Source organism: Ovis aries, chromosome 12, assembly GCF_016772045.2.
Source record: "Ovis aries strain OAR_USU_Benz2616 breed Rambouillet chromosome 12, ARS-UI_Ramb_v3.0, whole genome shotgun sequence".
NCBI classification, from domain to species: domain Eukaryota; kingdom Metazoa; phylum Chordata; class Mammalia; order Artiodactyla; family Bovidae; genus Ovis; species Ovis aries.
In genome coordinates this window covers 15261509-15281603 of record NC_056065.1, presented here as the reverse complement: position 1 = coordinate 15281603, position 20095 = coordinate 15261509, and positions in this window count along the sequence as shown.

Below are 20095 nucleotides of genomic sequence, written 5' to 3'. Positions count from 1 at the left end.
GACTATATTAAGTCACTTAATTCTGTCAACAGCCAAATGGGATAAACAGTTTAATTTACAAGAAAGGAGTCCGGGGACAATTTGAGGGTAAGCAGACTTGGTAACGGAGAAGGCAATGGCAACCCACTTGAGTACTCTTGCCTGGAAAATAGCATGGATGGAGGAGCCTGGTCCATGGGGTCGCTAAGAGTCGCACGCCTGAGCGACTTCACTTTCACTTTTCACTTTCATGCATTGGAGAAGGAAATGGCAACCCACTCCAGTATTCTTGCCTGGAGAATCCCAGGGACAGAGGAGCCTAGTGGGCTGCCGTCTATGGGGTTGCACAGAGTCAGACACCACTGAAGCAACTTAGCAGCAGCAGCAGCAGAGTTGGTAAATGTCCATGACCTCTACCTTCTTCATGTTTTCATATGATAATTGGCTTGATAATAATTGTAGCAAAGATTTATTTTCATTCATTTTGTTGAAATAAATTGCAATGAAAAATACAAGCGGGAACTCTGACTTTTCTCAAATGATTGTCTACTAATGTACTACTTACTTTGGCAGAACATGTTATGAGCAAAATATAAGCAGTCTTTTTTCAAAGCATTATATATATATATACACATACATTTTAAAAAATGGTATTAAAAAACTGGTGTGTATGTAGAGCCGGCTTATACTGGCTTATGAAGAGTTCATTACTAAATTTTCAGAAATTTTATGTTTGTTTTAAAAATGACTACTATTTAAAATTAAATTATATAAATACAATTATATAGAATCAAAAGCAAAGATGAGAAATATTCCAAATATTCACTATATAGTGAAATACAACCAATTGTATTACTTTGGTTCATTCCAACTCTGTATTAAGTGACATCATGCTGGCAGATTGAGCACCATAATGGGAATATTTATACAATCACTTATACTTGCTTCATTGTTTTGTTGATTGCCTAGACTTAAGAAAGTGCTGGGGAAATGTTAATAATGCAGATATTTGCAGTCATTACATGGTGACTAGTGCACCCAGATGAGTACACACAAATACAAAAGAGAAAATATTCCTCTGATAACAACACAGTATCATCTAATTCATCAAACAATTGATATCATTAATTGATACCATTAATTAATGAGGGAATTTCCAGAATGCATTTTTTTAATTTTGGTCTTATCCTTTTTGCTAAATAAGCAAAATTATTAAATAATATTCTTGCCAAAGCACACTTATTTATCAATGATATGAGTGACTTCCTTGCATTTATTTTTAGCCTGATTTTTTTAATATCATAGTGAAGTTGCAAAGATGCTTGCTACAGATACAAGAGGTCACAAAAAAAAATCAATAAAAGCATTCTGTGAAAATCAATTGGCTATGTGGAATCACAATAGAGTATTGTATTTTTGTTATTTGTAAATTATGCCCTATATATCTTCTATATCAGTATCAAAAAATAATAAACTCATACAATATTTTCAGAGAGCTCCTTGTTAATCATTTGCCAGCACATTACTGGTAGCACTGAAAAATAGTATTGAAAAGAAATATAGAGCTTGTTCTTATCCAGTCCAACAGTTGTGTCCAACTATTTGCGACCCCATGGACTACAGCTTGCCAGGCTTCCATGTCCGATATACAGCTTGCTGCTGCTGCTGCCAAGTCGCTTCAGTCGTGTCCGACTCTGTGCGACCCCATAGACGGCAGCCCATCAGGCTCCACCGTCCCTGGGATTCTCCAGGCAAGAACACTGGAGTGGGTTGCCATTTCCTTCTCCAATGCATGAAAGTGAAAAGTGAAAGTCAAGTCGCTCAGTCGTGTTTGACTCTTCGCGACCCCATGGACTGCAGCCTACCAGGCTCTTCCGTCCATGGGATTTTCCAGGCAAGAGTACTGGAGTGGGGTGCCATCGCCTCCTCCAAATATACAGCTTAGGAAATCTTAATAAAAATACCTACAGGGTATAATTAGAGAAACACTGAAACTTCTTATTATGAATTCATAAAAGTTAATGAGGAAAAAACAGATTGGCAAAATAAAGTTTAAGTTAATTTCAAGAGCAGCTTTTTGAATTAACTTCAGTCTTCTAATGGGCAATTTTGTAAACAGGCTTCCATTGATTCCTGCTTCCTGACCTCCAGGTCCTTGTGTAATCAACCCCCTCCCTTTGAATATAGCTTGGACTAGAGATTTATTTCTAATGAGTAGATTACTATTAAACTGATGTCAGACCACTTCTGAGATTAGACAGTGAGAGACCATCTTCCATCTTTCTTGCACTCTCTCTCTCTGATAAAGCAAGTTGCCATGTAGTGAGTTGCTCTACAGAGAGTCCATCATGGTAAGGAACTCAGGGCAACCAATAGCCAAGAGCTAGGGAGGAAGTTGCTGCCCAGGTGGTGCAATGGTAAAGAACCTGCTTGCCAGTGCAGGAGATACAGGAGAAATGGGTTCAATTCATGGGTCAGGAAGATCCCCTGGAGAAGGAAATGGCAACCCACTCCAGTATTCTTGCCTGGAAAATACCATGAACAGAGGAGCCTGGTGGGCTACCGTCCTTGGGGTCACAAGGAATCAGACACGACTGAGCACAACACAGCAACAACAGGGAGGAAGCAAAGCCCTCAGTCCAATGGCACGCTATAAATTGAATCCTGCCAACGATCATATGAGGGATTTGGCAGCACATTATTTCTCAAATAAGTCTTCAGATTAGGCTTCCCAGATGGCTTAGTGGTAAAGAGTCCCCTTGCAATGCAGGAGATGCAGGAGACATGTGTTTGATCCCTGGATTGGAAAGATTTCCTGGAGGAGGAAATGGCCACCTACTCCAGTGTTCTTGCCTGGAAAATCCCATGAACAGAGGAGCCTGGAGGGATAGAGACCACGGTGTTGCAAAGAGTTGGATACCACTTAGCAATTAAACAATAATAACAAGAAGCCTTTTGATGAGTTCCCAACCTTAGTCTAAACCTTGATTTTAGCTTCTGAGAAGTCTTGAAGGCAAGACCCAACAAAGTCTTATCCAGATTCCTTACCAACAGAAACTTTGAAATAATACACTCTGTTGTTTTAAGCCACTAGATTTGGCAGTACTTCATTAAACAGTAATAGATAACTAATACAATCATCATGAAAATAAAATTGAAGTTAAATATCCATTAAAATTATGTAATTTCAATTAAACACAAAATAAGCAATATTCTTACTATTAGTCTTAAAATTGAGAGTTGCTTTTTTCATTGAAATGCATTTTGAATTTTTTTTTAAAGTCTTAGTGTTAAAGTATTTCCTTTGTATCTAAGATATCTCTAATGACATTTCTACTCTGGCGCTGAAGTATTGTACAAATATTCTTGCATTTCTTTTTTACAAAATAGAGCAAGAGAAATAAAATCATTATAATGGTACATATGTTGGCATTTATTTCTAACTAGTTTATAATCCCACCATTCCTTACACCTGAATTTATGACATTCGTTTAATATGTGTAATAACAGCAGTTCAAACTCCATATCACTATAAAGACAAACAGTCAATATTTATCTCACTATTTTTTTTTAAATATACAAGCAAGTTGCCCATTTCTTCCTTGTTAATTTACAAGTATCTTGGATGAAGATATTGAATTAATCATTGTCATAAATGTATTAATGATAGGTTCCTGAAGGAATACTTTTCTCAGAAGTTTGAGACCATAAAGTAACCAGAAACTATATCTTTAGCTGAATATACTCTTCATATTTTCTATTTTTTTCCTTAAACCTGTAAGTGTTCCGTTGGGTAGCTGTTTCTAATAATCAAAGAGGCACCTGTCAAATTCTGCTCAGTACTTTTCCTTTAATATGGTTGTCCACTCTCTATATTATTTCTAATTTAAAAATTATTTCACTATAAATATTTTTAAGCAGAAGCAAGGAAAAAATGTGTTCTATATATATTTGACAGCTCTGAAATTCAATAAGAAAATTTGAAATGTCTTTCAAGATTACAATCTGTGACAGTTCCCGTACATATCTGGATATTTCTTATACATACTTACTGAAATGTGTACTTGTCTTTATTAAAGCTAATTGCATATCTTTTATTTCCTGTAGATATTTGTAACTTCTCTTTCAGGCTTTACCCACATCTTTTCTATTGGCTTATTCTGGCATTGATTCTCTGCTTAATAATTGTTGATTTCCCACTTCCATTTAGGAAGAATGATATTTAAAGAGAAATCAAATGTAACTCTGCTGTGCTTATATTCTTATTTGCAATGAGAATATTTTGCTATGTTAATAAATTTAATTGACTAGCAGGAAAGGTAGTTAATTTAATATATAATATAATAATAATGTATAATTAATATAATGACAATAATGTATAATTATTTATAAAGGATAAATATTCTCCAATAAACCTAAACATACTGTGTGATTAAGAAAATCGATGATCTAATGAACTCAAAGTGATTAAATATAAAGTAAGAAAACTTCTGCTAAAATGAGTTGCTTTTTGTATGTCAAACGTAAACATTCCATTAAAATGATCTTAAAGTAAGACTTTGTCTTGTTAGATGTCCATTGTAAGAGCTAAACACTTTTATAATATTTAAATATTTCTAAATGGTGTTTTCAAACCTATGAAATTCATTACTCTGAAAGCAATGTGATTATGGTCATAAACATTTCTAGAAAGCCTTGTATTTGAAGAATAATGACTCTGCCTAAATTGATTTCTAACACTGTTATATCCCCAGTGTAATGTTAATGAAACCTAAAATGAGGTGATCTTTAACAAGGTTTCCATTCTAGCAACTTTTATTACTTGCATCTATTCTTGCAACAGAGGCTGTTTTCAAATTTAAAATTTTTTTTATAAATTCAAAGGCTTATTTTAGGAGAATATTCTCATCCACAAAGACTGCAAGTAGAATATAATAAATAAAAATAAATTTAAGTGTTCTGATGAAAAATAAAGCACATTTTAAATAGCAGTTCAGAATATGTAATTAAGAAAGTCCCTAACCAGAAGAAATTTTCTAAATGATAATAATAAACAAGTATAAATTAGCATTTGCATCTACAGAGGATAATTTCTCATGAGTTCTGGGTAATAACCTCAATATAATGACACATATTCAAGGGCTATTTAGCACAAGTTTTAGATTCAAATATTAAGCCACAATTATTTTGGCATTTTCCTTTTAAACGACAATGAAAATAAGCTGTCTAAGAAAGATATTCTTTGCCATATCTGGAAATTTCTCTGCTTGTGGTTCAATATTGTGTATGGAGAGCATCCATGTGAATTTGCCTTACCAATAGTGATTTTGGTTGATTTATTACAAATTAGAAAAGACTAAACTCAACCAATGTTAATCAAAATCAATTATCAATAACCACTATATTAATCCCAGTGATTATTTTTTTCTCAGCCAGTTGGTGATATTATTGTTTCTTTTGCATATAAAATTAAAATGTAAATGACATACAGTCATTAAAATTTATTCACTTACTTATGGCAAATATATTGAGCATCTTTATTTATGGTTCATTAAAAAAGGTGAAATGCTAAGCTATTAATTATCATTATTCTATAGTAAATATGTAGGTCCCACTGATTTCACCTTATTCTCATATTTAAATTTCTGCAGAGTATTATGGTTATAGGATAAAAATCTACAGCATAAAGCAAACTAAATTCTGGTTTTGGGGATACTATAGCTCACTGCTTTCTTATTTATAAATTTCTCAGAGTACAATTTTTCTAATTAGGTACAAATGATTGAAACTCACATCTGAAACTTAGTTTTTTAAACAAATTCATCAAATTTCTCCCACACATCTATTCATTTCAAAAACACACAGTTATAATAATTATTATGGTAATAAAACCATACTAAGTTTGGCAATAGGCTTCCCTGGTAGCTCAGCTGGTAAAGAATCCGCCTGCAATGCAGGAAACCCCAGTTCAATTCCTGGGTTGGGAAGATCAGCTAGAGAAGGGATAGGCTACCTACTCCAGTATTCTTGGGCTTCTCTAATGGCTCAGTTGGCGCAGAATCCACCTGCAATGCGGGACACCGGGGTTCGATCCCTGGGTTGGGAAGATCCCCTGGAGAAGGGAAAAGCTTACCCACTCCAGTATTCTGGCCTGGAGAATTCCATAGACTGTGTAGTCTATGGAGTCTCAGAGGGTTGGACATGACAGAGTGACTTTCAGTTTGACATTCATTTGATAGCAACAACATACTGATAGTAGATTATAGCTATCTTAAAGTGCTTTCTCATTTTACTGTATTTTTTTAAGCTTTTATTTATGTATTTATTTGGCTGTGCTGGGTCTGGATCTTTGTTGCTGTGCAAGCAGGTTTTCTCTAGTTTTGGTGAGCAAGGGCTATTCTATAATTGTTCTGCGTAGGCTTCTCATTGCCATGGCTTCTCTTATTGTGGAGCACAGGTTCCAGGCACACAGGCTTCAGCAGTTGTGGAACACAGGCTTATTAGTGTGCACTGGCAGGCCTTAGAGTGTGAATTCAATAGTTATGGCACAAAGGCTAAAACGCTCTGCAGCGTGGGGAATCGTCCCAGACCAGGGATTGAACCCATATCCCCACATTGGCAGATGAATTCTTACCCCTTGCATCACCAGGGAAGTCCATCATTTTACTTTAAATATGCAGAGCTAGATAAAGAATGAAGTCTAATAATATTAGTTAATATTTTAGAGTGCATATTTTCCCATTCATAAGTGCTTTATTATCATTAATTTAGATCTCAAAATGGTACTATGAAATGGGATTACTTTTATCTGTTTTACATATGCAGAAAAATAGAGAAGCCATATAGTTTTCCCTTAGCAAATAAGTATTAAATATTGAAAACAGAAATTGGATTCAGCTCCAGAACCCAAGCTCCTAACTACCTGGACTTAGAATGTATTATTATGCTTAGTGAAATAACTTATATGGAGAAAGACAAATACTGTATGTATTCACTTATATATAGAATCTAAAAAATAAATTAAAAAAGAATACATATAGCCAGAAAGAAACATACTGATATGGAGAACAAAATACGATTTAGTGATTACCAGTGGAGAGAGGGAAAGGAGGAAGGGCAAGAAGGGATTGATCAGAGATACAAACCACTGTGTATAAAATAAATGAGCTAAAAGGATGTGTCTTATAGCATAGGTAGTAGAGCCAATATTTGTAATAACTTTAAATGGAGTTTAATCTGCAGAAGTATTAAATAACTGTGCTATACACCTGAAACTAATATCATATTGTTAATCAAAAATACTTCCATGAAAATAAAATGAAAATTAGTTATTATTATTGTCAAGTAACTCACAGGAATTTAATATAAATATATTTTAAAATTTGATAAATTAATGATAAGGAAATAATACTAACAACATTTAAAATATTTGTATGTATATGTTGTGACACTTTGGTTTATAAGAGTATAGCTAAGGGAATGTACTTTGAATTCTTACAGACCTGGCCTCCAATCCTGGCTCTGTGACGTTTAGCAAGTTACTTTTTGTCTCTGAGCCTGAATATTTTCATATGTAAAATGGGGGACAATAATGCCTATTGAGGGACTTCCTTAGTGGTCCAATGACTAAGACTCCACGCTGCCATTGCAGGGGACCAGGGTTTGATTCCTGATCAGGGAACTAGATTTCACATGCCTCAACTAAGTATTTCCATGCCACTATGAAGATAGAAGATCCCATGAGACAGAACTAAGACCCAGTACAGTCACATTAAAAAGAGAAAAAACATCTGTGATTGCAAAAAAATAAATAAAAAATGCCTACTGATAGGTATGGGCTTCCCTTATGGCCCAGTCAGTAAAGAATCCACCTGCAACTGGGGAGACCTGGCTTCAATTCCTGGGGAGGGAAGATCCCCTGGAGGAGGGCATGGAACCCACTCCAGTGTTCTTGCCTGGAGAATCCACATGGACAGAAGTGCCTGGCTGGCTGCAGTCCATGGGGTTGCTAGGAATAAGACACCACTTGAGCGACTAAGCACAGCACACCACCAATAGGTATGTTGTGTATAAAAAGCTAAGCATACTGCCTACCTGTCAGTTAGGAGGTACTCATAACTTCTAATTATGATTAATTCTATTTTAACTATACTTTATTAATTCTTAAAAATAAAACCAACCTGGCATTTCTCATCATTCTGGCAATAATATTGTAATGCAAAGGCTAATGCTGTTTTTAAAATACAATGTTGTATTATCTCCTTATTAGAACCCCTTGAGAAGGAAATGGCAAACCACTCTAGTATTCTTGGCTGGAAAAACCCATGGACAGGGGAGACTGGTGGTCTACAGTTCATGGGGTAGAAAAACAATTGGACACAACTTTGTGACTAAATAAACAAAATTTTCAACTATTCCATTTTATAGTCTTAAACATTTAATAGTCTTCAAGGGAATTAGAAATTTGATTCCGAAGCCAGGGATAAATTGATAAGACATTGTGATTGAAGAACTTTACAGTGTTTCATTTCTCCATGAAAAACTGATTATATATAATTTGATATTTTTAAGGCCCCATTCATATCTGCACAGAATTTCACTGTGTTAATGTTGCAGCATGGTGGAGCAGAGACCAGAACCTGCTCCATGACTCGAGAGTGCTGCAAACTGCGGCCTCGTGACTGTCCTAGTAAGCATGTGGAACTGGACATTCCTGGGGCCAGACCTGCTCTCTGCTCCACTTCACTGCCTACCCCTGTGCCTGTTCCCATGGAAATAAAAGATGTTCCTGACCAACAACAGAGCCTTAACTTGACTCCATCTTTATGGTGTGCTAATCAAACTCTTAGTATAGTTATTCCCTAAAGATCTCATGTGACTTCTGCTAAAAAAAGTTGGGGCTGAAAGGAGCCATTTTGTCTTCCTGCCATAGAGAGAAAGAAGGCCTCTGACTCCCCACTTGCCAAATTCTATGTGTCTGTCTTTTCATTATGTGCCCACCCTCCTTTCAGGTCTTTCTCACCCGCTATGTTGGACACAGAACAACGTAAATCATATCATATTAATAAAAATTAGAATTGTGTTCTAAATTCAAGTTTAAGCTTGACTAAAGGAAAAAAGACACTTGCTCCTTGGAAGAAAAGTTATGACCAACCTAGAAAGCATATTGAAAAGCAGAGACGTTACTTTGCCAACAAAGGTCTGTCTAATCAAAGTTATGGTTTTTCCTGTAGTCATGTATGGATGTGAGAGTTGGACTATACAGAAAGCTGAGCACCGAAGAATTGATGCATTTGAACTGTGGTGTTGGAGAAGACTCTTGAGAGTCTCTTGGACAGCAGGAGATCCAACCAGTCCATCCTAAAGGAAATCAGTCCTGAATATCTACTGGAAGGACTGATGCTGAAACTCCAATACTTTGGCAACCTGATGCGAAGAACTGCCTCATTAGAAAAGACCCTGATGCTGGGAAAGATTGAACGTGAGAAGAGAAAGGGACAACAGAGGATGAGATGGTTGGATGGCATCACCGACTAAATGGACATGAGTTTGCGTATGCTCTGGGAGTTGGTGATGCACAGGACGCCTGGAATGCTGCAGTCTAGCATTCCAGGGTCGCAAAGAGTCTGACATGACTGAGCAAACTGAACTGAACTGAAAGTGAAAAAAAAAAAAAAAGAGAGAGAGAGAGAGAGAGAGATGGTTTTAGTACCACACCATAAAATTGTAGTTCTGCTTATTAAGAAAATAGCTTTATTTCAAATTTAAATATAAGAAAACAATAGGAAGTCTACTATCTAGGAGATGAGCTATTATATTTCTCTATTATTTCTGCGAGTCTTTTGTTTACTCCTTTAACAGTGATTTGTGTCCATTTAAGACCAGGAGTCAGAAAGCCAACTTTAATTTTATATTACTTTAGTAGCATATTCTTCATCTCCATCACTGCTTTTATTTTTCTCTCCAAATATTCCCTTTAAATATAAAAAGAGCATCACGCTCTTAATTTATGGAGGATAATTCTCTTGAAATTCATGAAATTTTTAATTAAAATTTTATTCAATTCTTAAAATGTTTTTATCTTCTTAAATCCAGAGTGTATGCATATGTGTTTGTCTTTCATCTCTGTCTTTCATGTGTCTTGTTTTGTTCACGTTTCTTTGAGTCTTGTTCACAAAATAGTATTAAGTTACAAAGACTATGTAATAGTTGCTTCTATGTATAAATGTTTCTAGGCTAGGTCTTTTCTTGGATGACGATTTTGTGTAATGATATAGGCCTAAGATTAATGTTTGAAAAGCATAGTATTAGAATGTTTCCTCCATATAATGGAAAGAAAAATTTTAAAGGTTATAAGCTAAGTTTTAACCTACATAGTAGACTCTGTCTTGCTCCAAAAAACCTTTGTTTATCAGTTTAGGAAAGAGTTCAAAATCAGGGCTGTTATGGTTCACTGGTAATTGGTTCTTCTACATAAAGGACTAAAATGTCACCAGAGGAAAATGCAATCTTCTAGTAAATAACAGCATGGGTCTGACAGCAGTGTCTTTTTCTGTAAAACAGAAACTAGAACACAATGAAATAACAGTTTCATAGTGTTATGAAAAAATAACTGCAAAATTTGAATTCAAGTCTCAGTATATATGCCTATTGTTAGAAAGAAGACAAGCCGCAAATGGAGACATTTGATATCTAAGACCCACTTCACCAAACCAAGACTTAATTATAGTTTTGTTTTTCCAGAAATGGAGGCTTAAATAGACTGATAAGGAACTGCCTCCCTAGACTGATACTAGTTACATAACCTGCCAGATAATCCCCCATCATTCCCTATTTAAAAAGCAGCCTTGTAAAGCCAACCTGCTTTCTGGCCTGATATGACTTCCTTGTTCTGCTTTCTTCTGCCTGTGAGTCTCTTTCATTTTGTATAGCTCTTTGAAGCTTCTTTTTATCTGCTAGATTGTACACTGTCTGATTTATGAATTACTAAAGCCAGTAAAAATCTTTAAAATCGATTTGCTTTCAAAAAATAGATAGACATTAAGTTTTTGGATTGGGCAATGTGTTGTTTGGGTTTTTAATTTGTATTATAGTCTAATGTTTTTGTGATGTATATGTACATGCCCATGTGTGTATCAAGTCCAACTCTCTGTGACCCCATGGTCGGCAGCTCACCAGACTCCTCTGTCCATGGGATTTTCCCCACAAGAATACTAGGGTGGGTTGCCATTTCTTCCTTCAGGGTGTCTTCCCCACCCAAAGATCAAACCCACATTTCATGCACTGCAGGTGAATTCTAAGCCGCACAAGAAGCCCACATTTTCTTTTGTATGCATCAAATATATGTCAGTAATACTTTGAAACAATTCACACATATAACACTCAAAAGAACTAGAGAAACAGTTGAACATACATCTAACATCTGTTCTTCAAAGGACATTCAAAACAAATGTATACCATGTGCTGTGCTGTGCTGTACTAAGTGACTTCAATTGTCTCCGACTCTTTGGACCCTATAGACTCCTCGGTCCATGGAATTCTCCAGGCAAGAATACTGAGGTCGGTTGCCTTTTCCTTCTCCAGGGGATCTTCCCAACCCTGAGATCAAATCTGGGTCTCCCGCATTGTAGGCAGACACTTTACCATAGCCTGGTAGGCTCCTCCATCCGTGGGGTCACGAAGATTTGGACATGACTGAGCAACTAAACTTTCACTTTTCACTTTCAAGTGGGGCAGGCCAGTTCCTATGAAGCAGGACCGAGAATTTCTCAAAACAGGTCCCAGTAACAAAAGACCACTGGGAGAAAAAAATCAATGAAGATCAAGGAGATTTTAGGAGAAAGCGATCTGTTATACTGGCAGGATCAGGATAAGGGTTTATTTTCCTTGACTATTTTTCTGCAGGAAGAGTGACAATTAGAGCCGACAAAGAAGCAATAATTTAAAATTGTCATTGACCTATGAAAACAGTTTGCTTAACAGTAGCATTGACTAACCAAAGCTTCTCAATATTTGTACAGATTCAACTTGTAACAATGCCCTGCTAAAACTGACTGAGGAACTTTACCCAAGAAAAATTATATACTTAGAGTAGCCATATACTTTGCCTTGAGTAATTTTAATGCTATTAGTCACATAAATATACTTAATTTGAGAAGAAGAATGTCATTTTGAAAATAAATAAATAAATGATACAGTTCTCTGCTTGTAGTGAAGAAATTCTATATTAAAATTACATTAATGTTTTTTTAAAAATCAAAAATCCTATTGCTTAAAATGAAATAGCATGGTTTGTCTAATACCCAATCAATTTTTCACTGGGTCAAAATGAGAAAAAATTATATTATCTAGTAATAAGTATTTATCAGACAAAAGCTTTAAACAAAGTTGAATAAAAACACACTGAATAAAAATATGTATGTACCTTATACCTTAAAAGTGCTTAAATTTCAAGATGAAATATTTGAATTCTGTAGCAGGACTTTAAAATAATAGCTGATCATTATTAATTTCTTCTGGTATTTATTGTCACAATATTAATCATGATGAACTCATTTGGTATTAATGTGCATGTCATAACTAGTTCTTTGGGATTTCAACAGTGATTTCATCAATGATTAATTGCACAATTATTTTAAAGGGTTACCAATTTTCTTAATGCCTCCTACCTGACAAAAGGGTTGAGCTGTATTTTTGCAGGTATAGAGAATAGCAGGTACATTTAAATGTCTTCCATCCATGGAGTCAACATTAATCCCTGTGTTTAAATCTCATGCTGCTACTCGGGCTCAGTTCTTGCTATTTTCATTTATAAGCTCAATATGCCAACCTGAATAAAATACTATCTTTTAAAGATTAATCATCTGATACAAGTGGCTATATTTTAATAGGAATGGGAGTTGAGAAGTGAGGAACTAGATCATTAGAAAAAAAGACAACCAAAAGATTCATTCTCAACTATTAATAAAAAGTGGGAGTGAGCTGAAAACCTATAAGATGGTGGTGGGACAAAAATAGGAAGAGAAACATCTTTGCAGAATTTCCAGGCTTAAAAAGTTTTTCAACACTTAGAGGTCATGAAATGGATTCTATTTCCTGTAAGACTTTATGGAAAACCAGAACAAACTTTTTGGCCAACTCAGTATTACAGGGACATAGGAAATATGAATGACAGGTTTACTGATGTAACTTCAGCACCACAGAAAGTGGAAAATATTTAAATTATGTGGGACACAAGTATATCCAAATTTTTGAAGTCTCAGGTGGCTCGGTAGGAAAGAATCTGCTGCCCAATGCAGGAGACGTGGGTTTAATTCCTGAGTCAGAAGGACCCCCTGGAAAAGCAAATGGCAAATCCATGCTAGTATTCTTGCCTGGAAAATCCCATGGAGAGAGGAGTCTGGCAGGTTACAGTCCATGGGGTTGCCACAGCTTAGCAACTAAACAACAACATAAAACTATTTCTTATAGATTATTTCATTATTCTTTCCTATTTATTTGCTCTTCTATGAGTATTTTTCTCTAAATCTATTTCAAAAACTACTTCAAAAACTATTTCAGTGTGTTCTAATTCCAAAGGAAAATAAGTAAACATCGGCTGTATGTGAATAGAGTTCGTATCTCTTCCTTGTGCTTTTATCTTTCTTCTCCCACTGACCCTATCCCAAGCAATTACACAGATGAAGAAGCATCCTATTACACACCTGAGGACACTGTTTCTCCATATTTAAGCATCATTCCACAACTCTTGGTTATCTAATTTCCAAACTTAACAATACATTCAATTCTTCAGGGATGACAGCCCCTATCTTTAAAAACTGTGAATTTTTATTTGCTTAAACTCTGTTAGATGAAATTTTAATCTACTCTCCTATAAGTTTGGGGATGTTGGAGGATTTGGGGTCAATAGATAAACATGCTTATATCAGTGGTTCCTTTCAACAGAGCATCTCAATCTTGTATATAATGGCAATTAAAAAACATTACCTTTTGGCTAATACTTCCATATGTTACTTATTTTACAACTAACTTTCAAAAATATACTTAAAATTGGCAACATTCAAGTAAATGTGCTTTTAAGTTTCTTACATTTAAAATTAAAGCTGTGAGAGGCAAGGCCGTAGAAAAAGCATGGAAAGAGAGAAGAGAGAGACTCTTATAAGGATTAAATCAGAATAATATATAATGAGCTATCTTATATTTTGATCACATAAAAATAGCAAAATTATCTCTAACAGCAACCACATTAAAATACATAATGTTAGAAAACATATTCAAGTTTTATGGAAAAAAAAATTGAAATCTTTAAGAGCTAAAAATGCCAAGAAATCTCTGTGTAGTGAGGACAGTTATTGGAATAATTAGCAACTCTAGTTAAAGTGAAAAATTGAAAGTGTTAGTAAATTCAGTCATGTCTGACTCTGTGACACCATGGACTGTAGCCCTTCAGGCTCCTCTGTCCATGGAATTAGAGTGGGTTTCCATTCCCTTCTCCAGGGGATCTTCCCAACACAGGGATCAAACTCAGGTCTTCTGCATTGCAGGCGGATTCTTTACCATCTGAGCCACCAGAGAAGCACAGATAAAGTAGTAGAATACTATGATAGGTATAAAACATCAGTTATTAAAATAATTATGTAAAGAAAGAAGAGAAAAAATAAAAATAAATGAACAGGATAACATAAAAATTGACTAGAAAAATTTGCCAAAAAATTTATTAGAACTATGAGAAATCAGTCTATAGCCATACCACCCTGAAGGTGCCCAATTGCATCTGATCTTGGAAGCTAAGCAGGGTCAGGCCTGGTTACCATTTAAATGGGAGAACTATGAAAAACCACACTAAGTGATGAAATGAAACAGTCAAATGATGGTAGAAATCTGAAGACAGAAATAATGAAATGAAAGATAAATTTGTATAATTTGCTTCATAATGATCACAAATAGAGATGGAATAATTTCAAACCCCACTGGCAAAATTGCTAGCATAAATTTGTTTTACACAGTTGTTCCTTTAAAACCATGGCTTAGTCTCTAAATAGAGTTGAATATAAACATTTCTACGTGTTATGAATATTTATATATTGCCAGCCAATACCCGATATGCATCCCTATATTCAATCTCAAAAATGGATTTACACTCACAACAAATTTTCAGATTTTATATCTGTAGAGAGCCAAGATCACATGTAAAAAGAAATATTTAATGAGTATACAAATGCAATATTGAAAAGAAAGTAAATTAGGTAGTTCGAGAGTGGGTAAGGAGGTAGAAAGCAATCTTTATTAACAAAATGAAGTGTGGCACATGTGGTACATGCCTTGGCTTATTTATAACCAGCACAAACTAATGAGATGTTAATATTTTCCCTATTTTAGAGACAAATCGGAGAAGGCAATGGCAACCCACTCCAGTACTCTTGCCTGGAAAATCCCATGGGCGCAGGAGCCTGGTAGGCTGTGGTCCATGGGGTCGTGAAGAGTCGGACACGACTGAGCGACTTCACTTTCACTTTTCACTTTCATGCACTGGAGAAGGAAATGGCAACCCACTCCAGTGTTCTTGCCTGGAGAATTCCAGAGACAGGGGAACCTAGTGGGCTGCCGTCTGTGGGGTCGCACAGAGTCGGACACAACTGAAGCGACTTAGCAGCAGCAGCAGCAGCAGAGGTAAGTCGATGGACACAGAAAAATTAAAGAACCTGCCCAAACTCACACAGTGAGTGACCCTTGGTGTCCAGCAGCAAATCCTGTCAGTGGGCCTCCAGTGGTCAAAGTGAGAAATAGATCTGTTGTAAAAGAAAGGAATAAATGCCAGATGTGTATTTCAAACAATGGTGATCCTTTAAATTTTTATTAGCACTTTAGAATCCCTGTCACTAGAATAATCATGCATATCTCTATAAAATATTTTTAAGGTGAATTTTTGCTTGGCGTGGTTATTAATGAAGTTGAGAAATGGACATTAAGCAGAAGATTGGCAGAAAACAAAATGAGCTATCTTATCTAGAAATGCATTGATGCATTGAAATGTAATCTGCACAAGGAAAAATATTTCATTTTGAGTAGACAAGCTTATCTGTGTTCTAAGTGTAAAGCCAATTGAAACTTGGCAGGGATTTCTGCTTTGCTTTGTCTTGCATTATTTTCAATTGAATGGAAAATGCTAATGCTACTGAATTGGCTAAAATTATCAGGGGAAGAATGTCACTTTTGAGTTTTAAAGCAAAATTTATTTTTATCTGATTGAGATATTTAATTGAAATATTATTACATTTCCAGAGCTTAAAATGCACTCTTTTATGTTTAATGGTTCTTTATGAAAAAAAAATGTTCACTGTAAAATTATTTAAATGAAACAATAATTTATTTAAAATATGTTTCAATTTTATTTCTTAAGTATTTTTCTGTTCATAGCACAAAATTTGAAAGTCAAGCCTACTACCTATTAATAATATTATTTTTTATGTATGTATTTTAAGTAAGTAGACATATAGTGGAAAAAATGACATAAGAAGCTTTAACAAATCTTATAGAAGTATTGTATGCTTATGTTTTTGCTTCTTGACTGTCAGGTAAGGAGTATATTAAATTGTTTTTCATTCATGTACTCAAAAATTATCATAACTAAAATTCCCATATGTAGAATTTATGATTATCATCAAACTTATTCATTGGAATTTTTGTCTTATATTTATCATGTAGTTAACATACACCATAATTGCATTGCCAAATATAGCCATTCAGTCATTTTCCTCAAAGTATTAAAATCTCTGTTATCATTGAAGGAAATATATTTTAGAAATTCAGCATAACATTTTATTGAGATATTCATTTTCACTTGTGTATTATTCCGTTTAAGTGACATGCAACTATATTCATGCTCTATATCGCAGGTTGGTTAAATTTTTCCATAAAAAGCTTCATAGTAAATATTTTGTGCATTGCAGGCCACAGAATGTCTGTCTCCACTGCTCAGTAGTGTTCTTATGTCATCGATAGAGAACACATGACAAATGGATGTGGCTCTGTTCCAATTATTTTTAAAACCAAAACAGAAATTAATTGTATTTGCATATGACCTGATCTCTGTTTGCCTCTAGTGCCTCACTGTGTATCACTCATGCCCTCTTTTGGTTCTGTCTCCAATCAACGTTCTGTTCTCAGACATACTTATTTTACTCCTGGATTAAATCTGTTGTGCTCTTGTGTGGCCCCTGATTGTATCTGTCCATGCATCCAAAAGTTGGCTGCTTTTCAAATGTAACCTACTCATAGAGGTCTTGCCTAACTAGCCTTCTCTTGTAGCTACACCACCCCCCACAACACACATACACCATTTCCGATGTATTAATTAGAGGATTAGATGTCCTAGTTCACAGTGAAAAATCATGGTTTGCCTGGAATAGAGCTGGTTTATTTCTGCTAATCCCATTCTTTATATTCTTTGTTCCAGATAGTACATTATTTGACCTACTTATCATTAACTGCAGTATGTAAACTGGACTGGGTCTGACAGAACTAGTTTTTATACATCCTACTTTTGCTTTAAAACTCAACATTCAGAAAACTAAGATCATGGCATTCAGTCCCATCACTTCATGGCAAATAGACTTGGAAAAAGTGGAAGCAGTGACAGACCTTATTTTCTAGGGCTCCAAAATCACTATGGACTGTGACTTCAGCCATGAAATAAAGACACTTGCTTCTTGGAAGAAAAGCTATGACAAACCTAGACAGTGTATAAAAAAGCAGAGTCATCATTTTGCCAACAGTTTCATATAGTCAAAACTGTAGTTTTTCCAGTAATCATGTACAGATGTGAGAGTTGGACCATAAAGAAGGCTGACCACAAAATTGTGATGTTGGAGAAAACTCTTGAGAGTCCCTTGAACACAAGGAGATCAAACCAGTCAATCCTAAAGGAAATCAACCCTGAATACTCATTGGAAGGACTGATTCTTAAGCTGAAGCTCCAATACTTCGGCCACCCGACACAAAGAGTTGACTCACTAGAAAAGACCATGATGCTGGGAAAGATTGAAGGCAAGAGGAGAAGGGAGCAGTAGAGGATGAGATGGTAGGATGGCATCACTGATGGACATGAGTTTGAATAAACTCAAGGAGATAGGGAAGGACAAGGAAACCTGGCATGCTGCAATCCATGGGGTTGCAAAGAGTCGGACATGTCTTAGCAACTGAACAACAACAACAATTTATGCCTTAGTGGATTCTAACAGTATGTAGCATGCATATTCAGGGAACAGAGTTCTCCCTTGAATACATGCTTAGAGGTAAAAGATAACCATTGATAACCTGTCTCTCTTTCCAAAACTCTTTCTAGAGGCAATGTCCTTACTTCATGGATATAATGCATACGATAGAACAATTTATACTTGAACATAAATTCTCAGTCATGTCCAATTTTTTGCAGCCCCATAGACTGTAAACCAACAGACTTTTTTGCCCATGGAATTTTCCATGCAAGAATTCTGGAGTGGAGTGTCATTCCATCCCCCGGGGGATCTTCCTGAACCAGAGATCAAACCTACATCTCATGCATCCCCTGCATTGGCAGTCAAATTCTTTACTATTAGCACCACCTGGAAAGCCTTAAGTGGCTAGGGCAAATGTTGCCAGCTCAGATGTGCTAGAGATGTACATGAAGGTGTCCATGGTGGGCTCTTGATATGCCCTTGGCATGATGGAAAGAGTTCACAAAAGGAGCAGGGCTCCAGACTTCAGGGTGACATAAACATAAAAATGGCTAAGAAATAGGAGTACAGAAAAAAAAAGCATAATTATTGAATTTCAACATCAAAATCTGTACACAAATTTTTTTGCAAATAATGCTGCCATGAACAGGTCGGTTCAGTTTAGTTGCTCAGTCGTGTCCAACTCTTTGCAACCACAAGAACCACAGTAGCCGGGCCTCCCTGTCCATCACCAACTTCCGGAGTCCACCCAAACCCATGTCAATTGAGTCAGTGATGGCATCCAACATGAGTGTACAAATACCCCATTGAGACCCTAATTTCAACTTTTGAGGGTGTATATAGGCAAGTGGAATTGCTGAATCATATGGCAATTCTGTTTTGATTTTTTGAAAAATCCTCATACTATTTTCTGTAGCAATTGCAACATTTAAATTCCAAGCAGTACACAAAGGTTCCAATTTCTCCATATCCAAGCTAATGCTTCTTTTCTTTCTTTTTTTTAATGGTAGGTATGATTAATTATTTTAATCACTAAATCATTTTCAGAATGGTTTTCTTCAGTAGTTTGGTTTTGGGGGAATATAAATTCTATTTTCCTGTTATTATTCTTTTATAAATATTTATGTAATTATTTTATCAAATTTTTACAATGATTTTTACAGTACTGTTTTTATTTTGGACTTTACAGGAAATATTCTTTCAAACAGGTCAATGATGCATTTTACTTGAAATCCTTTGTGAATGGCTTCAACTTAAAATTATTTTTCTTGAACTCTCCCATGTGTAAATTGCTCCATAATGTACAAATTAAGCTTTGGAATTTTACCATGTTAAACATTTCTACTTGTGTCTTCCTGCATTTATCTGATTCTGTTTAAAGCAAGATGGTATCATCCTTTTTTTTTTTTTTTTTTTTTTAGTATCATCTTTTCATTAAAATAACTAACTTGAGTTCAGCCATACATCTACCTTCCATGGCACTTCCCTGAAATATTTGTTTTGTTGTGGTTTATTCAATTCAAATAAACATACTTTCTTCAGTATGCTGCTACATTCCAGATGTCATGTTAGCTGTTTAAGGGATCAAAGCATAACACTATTCCTCTTCTGGGGAAACATAATATTTTATTCAAACCCTAAGCAAATGTGATATATTATTCATTTGTCTGTTAACTTAGGTAAATCCTTGCTTATCACCTTTCTAAATGTAGAGCGTTGGTTCTACTTAGTGTTTTAGTTTTATATCTGGCATTTTAATTTCTACATTATATTCTGTCCTACTAAGAACATGTTTTTATTTCCTGTACATTTGGCATTTTCTAGGTTTCTATGTTATCTGCTGCAGTACAAGCAATTATCTCTCCGTCATTTATATTTTGCTCTCTGTGACCTCATAATTG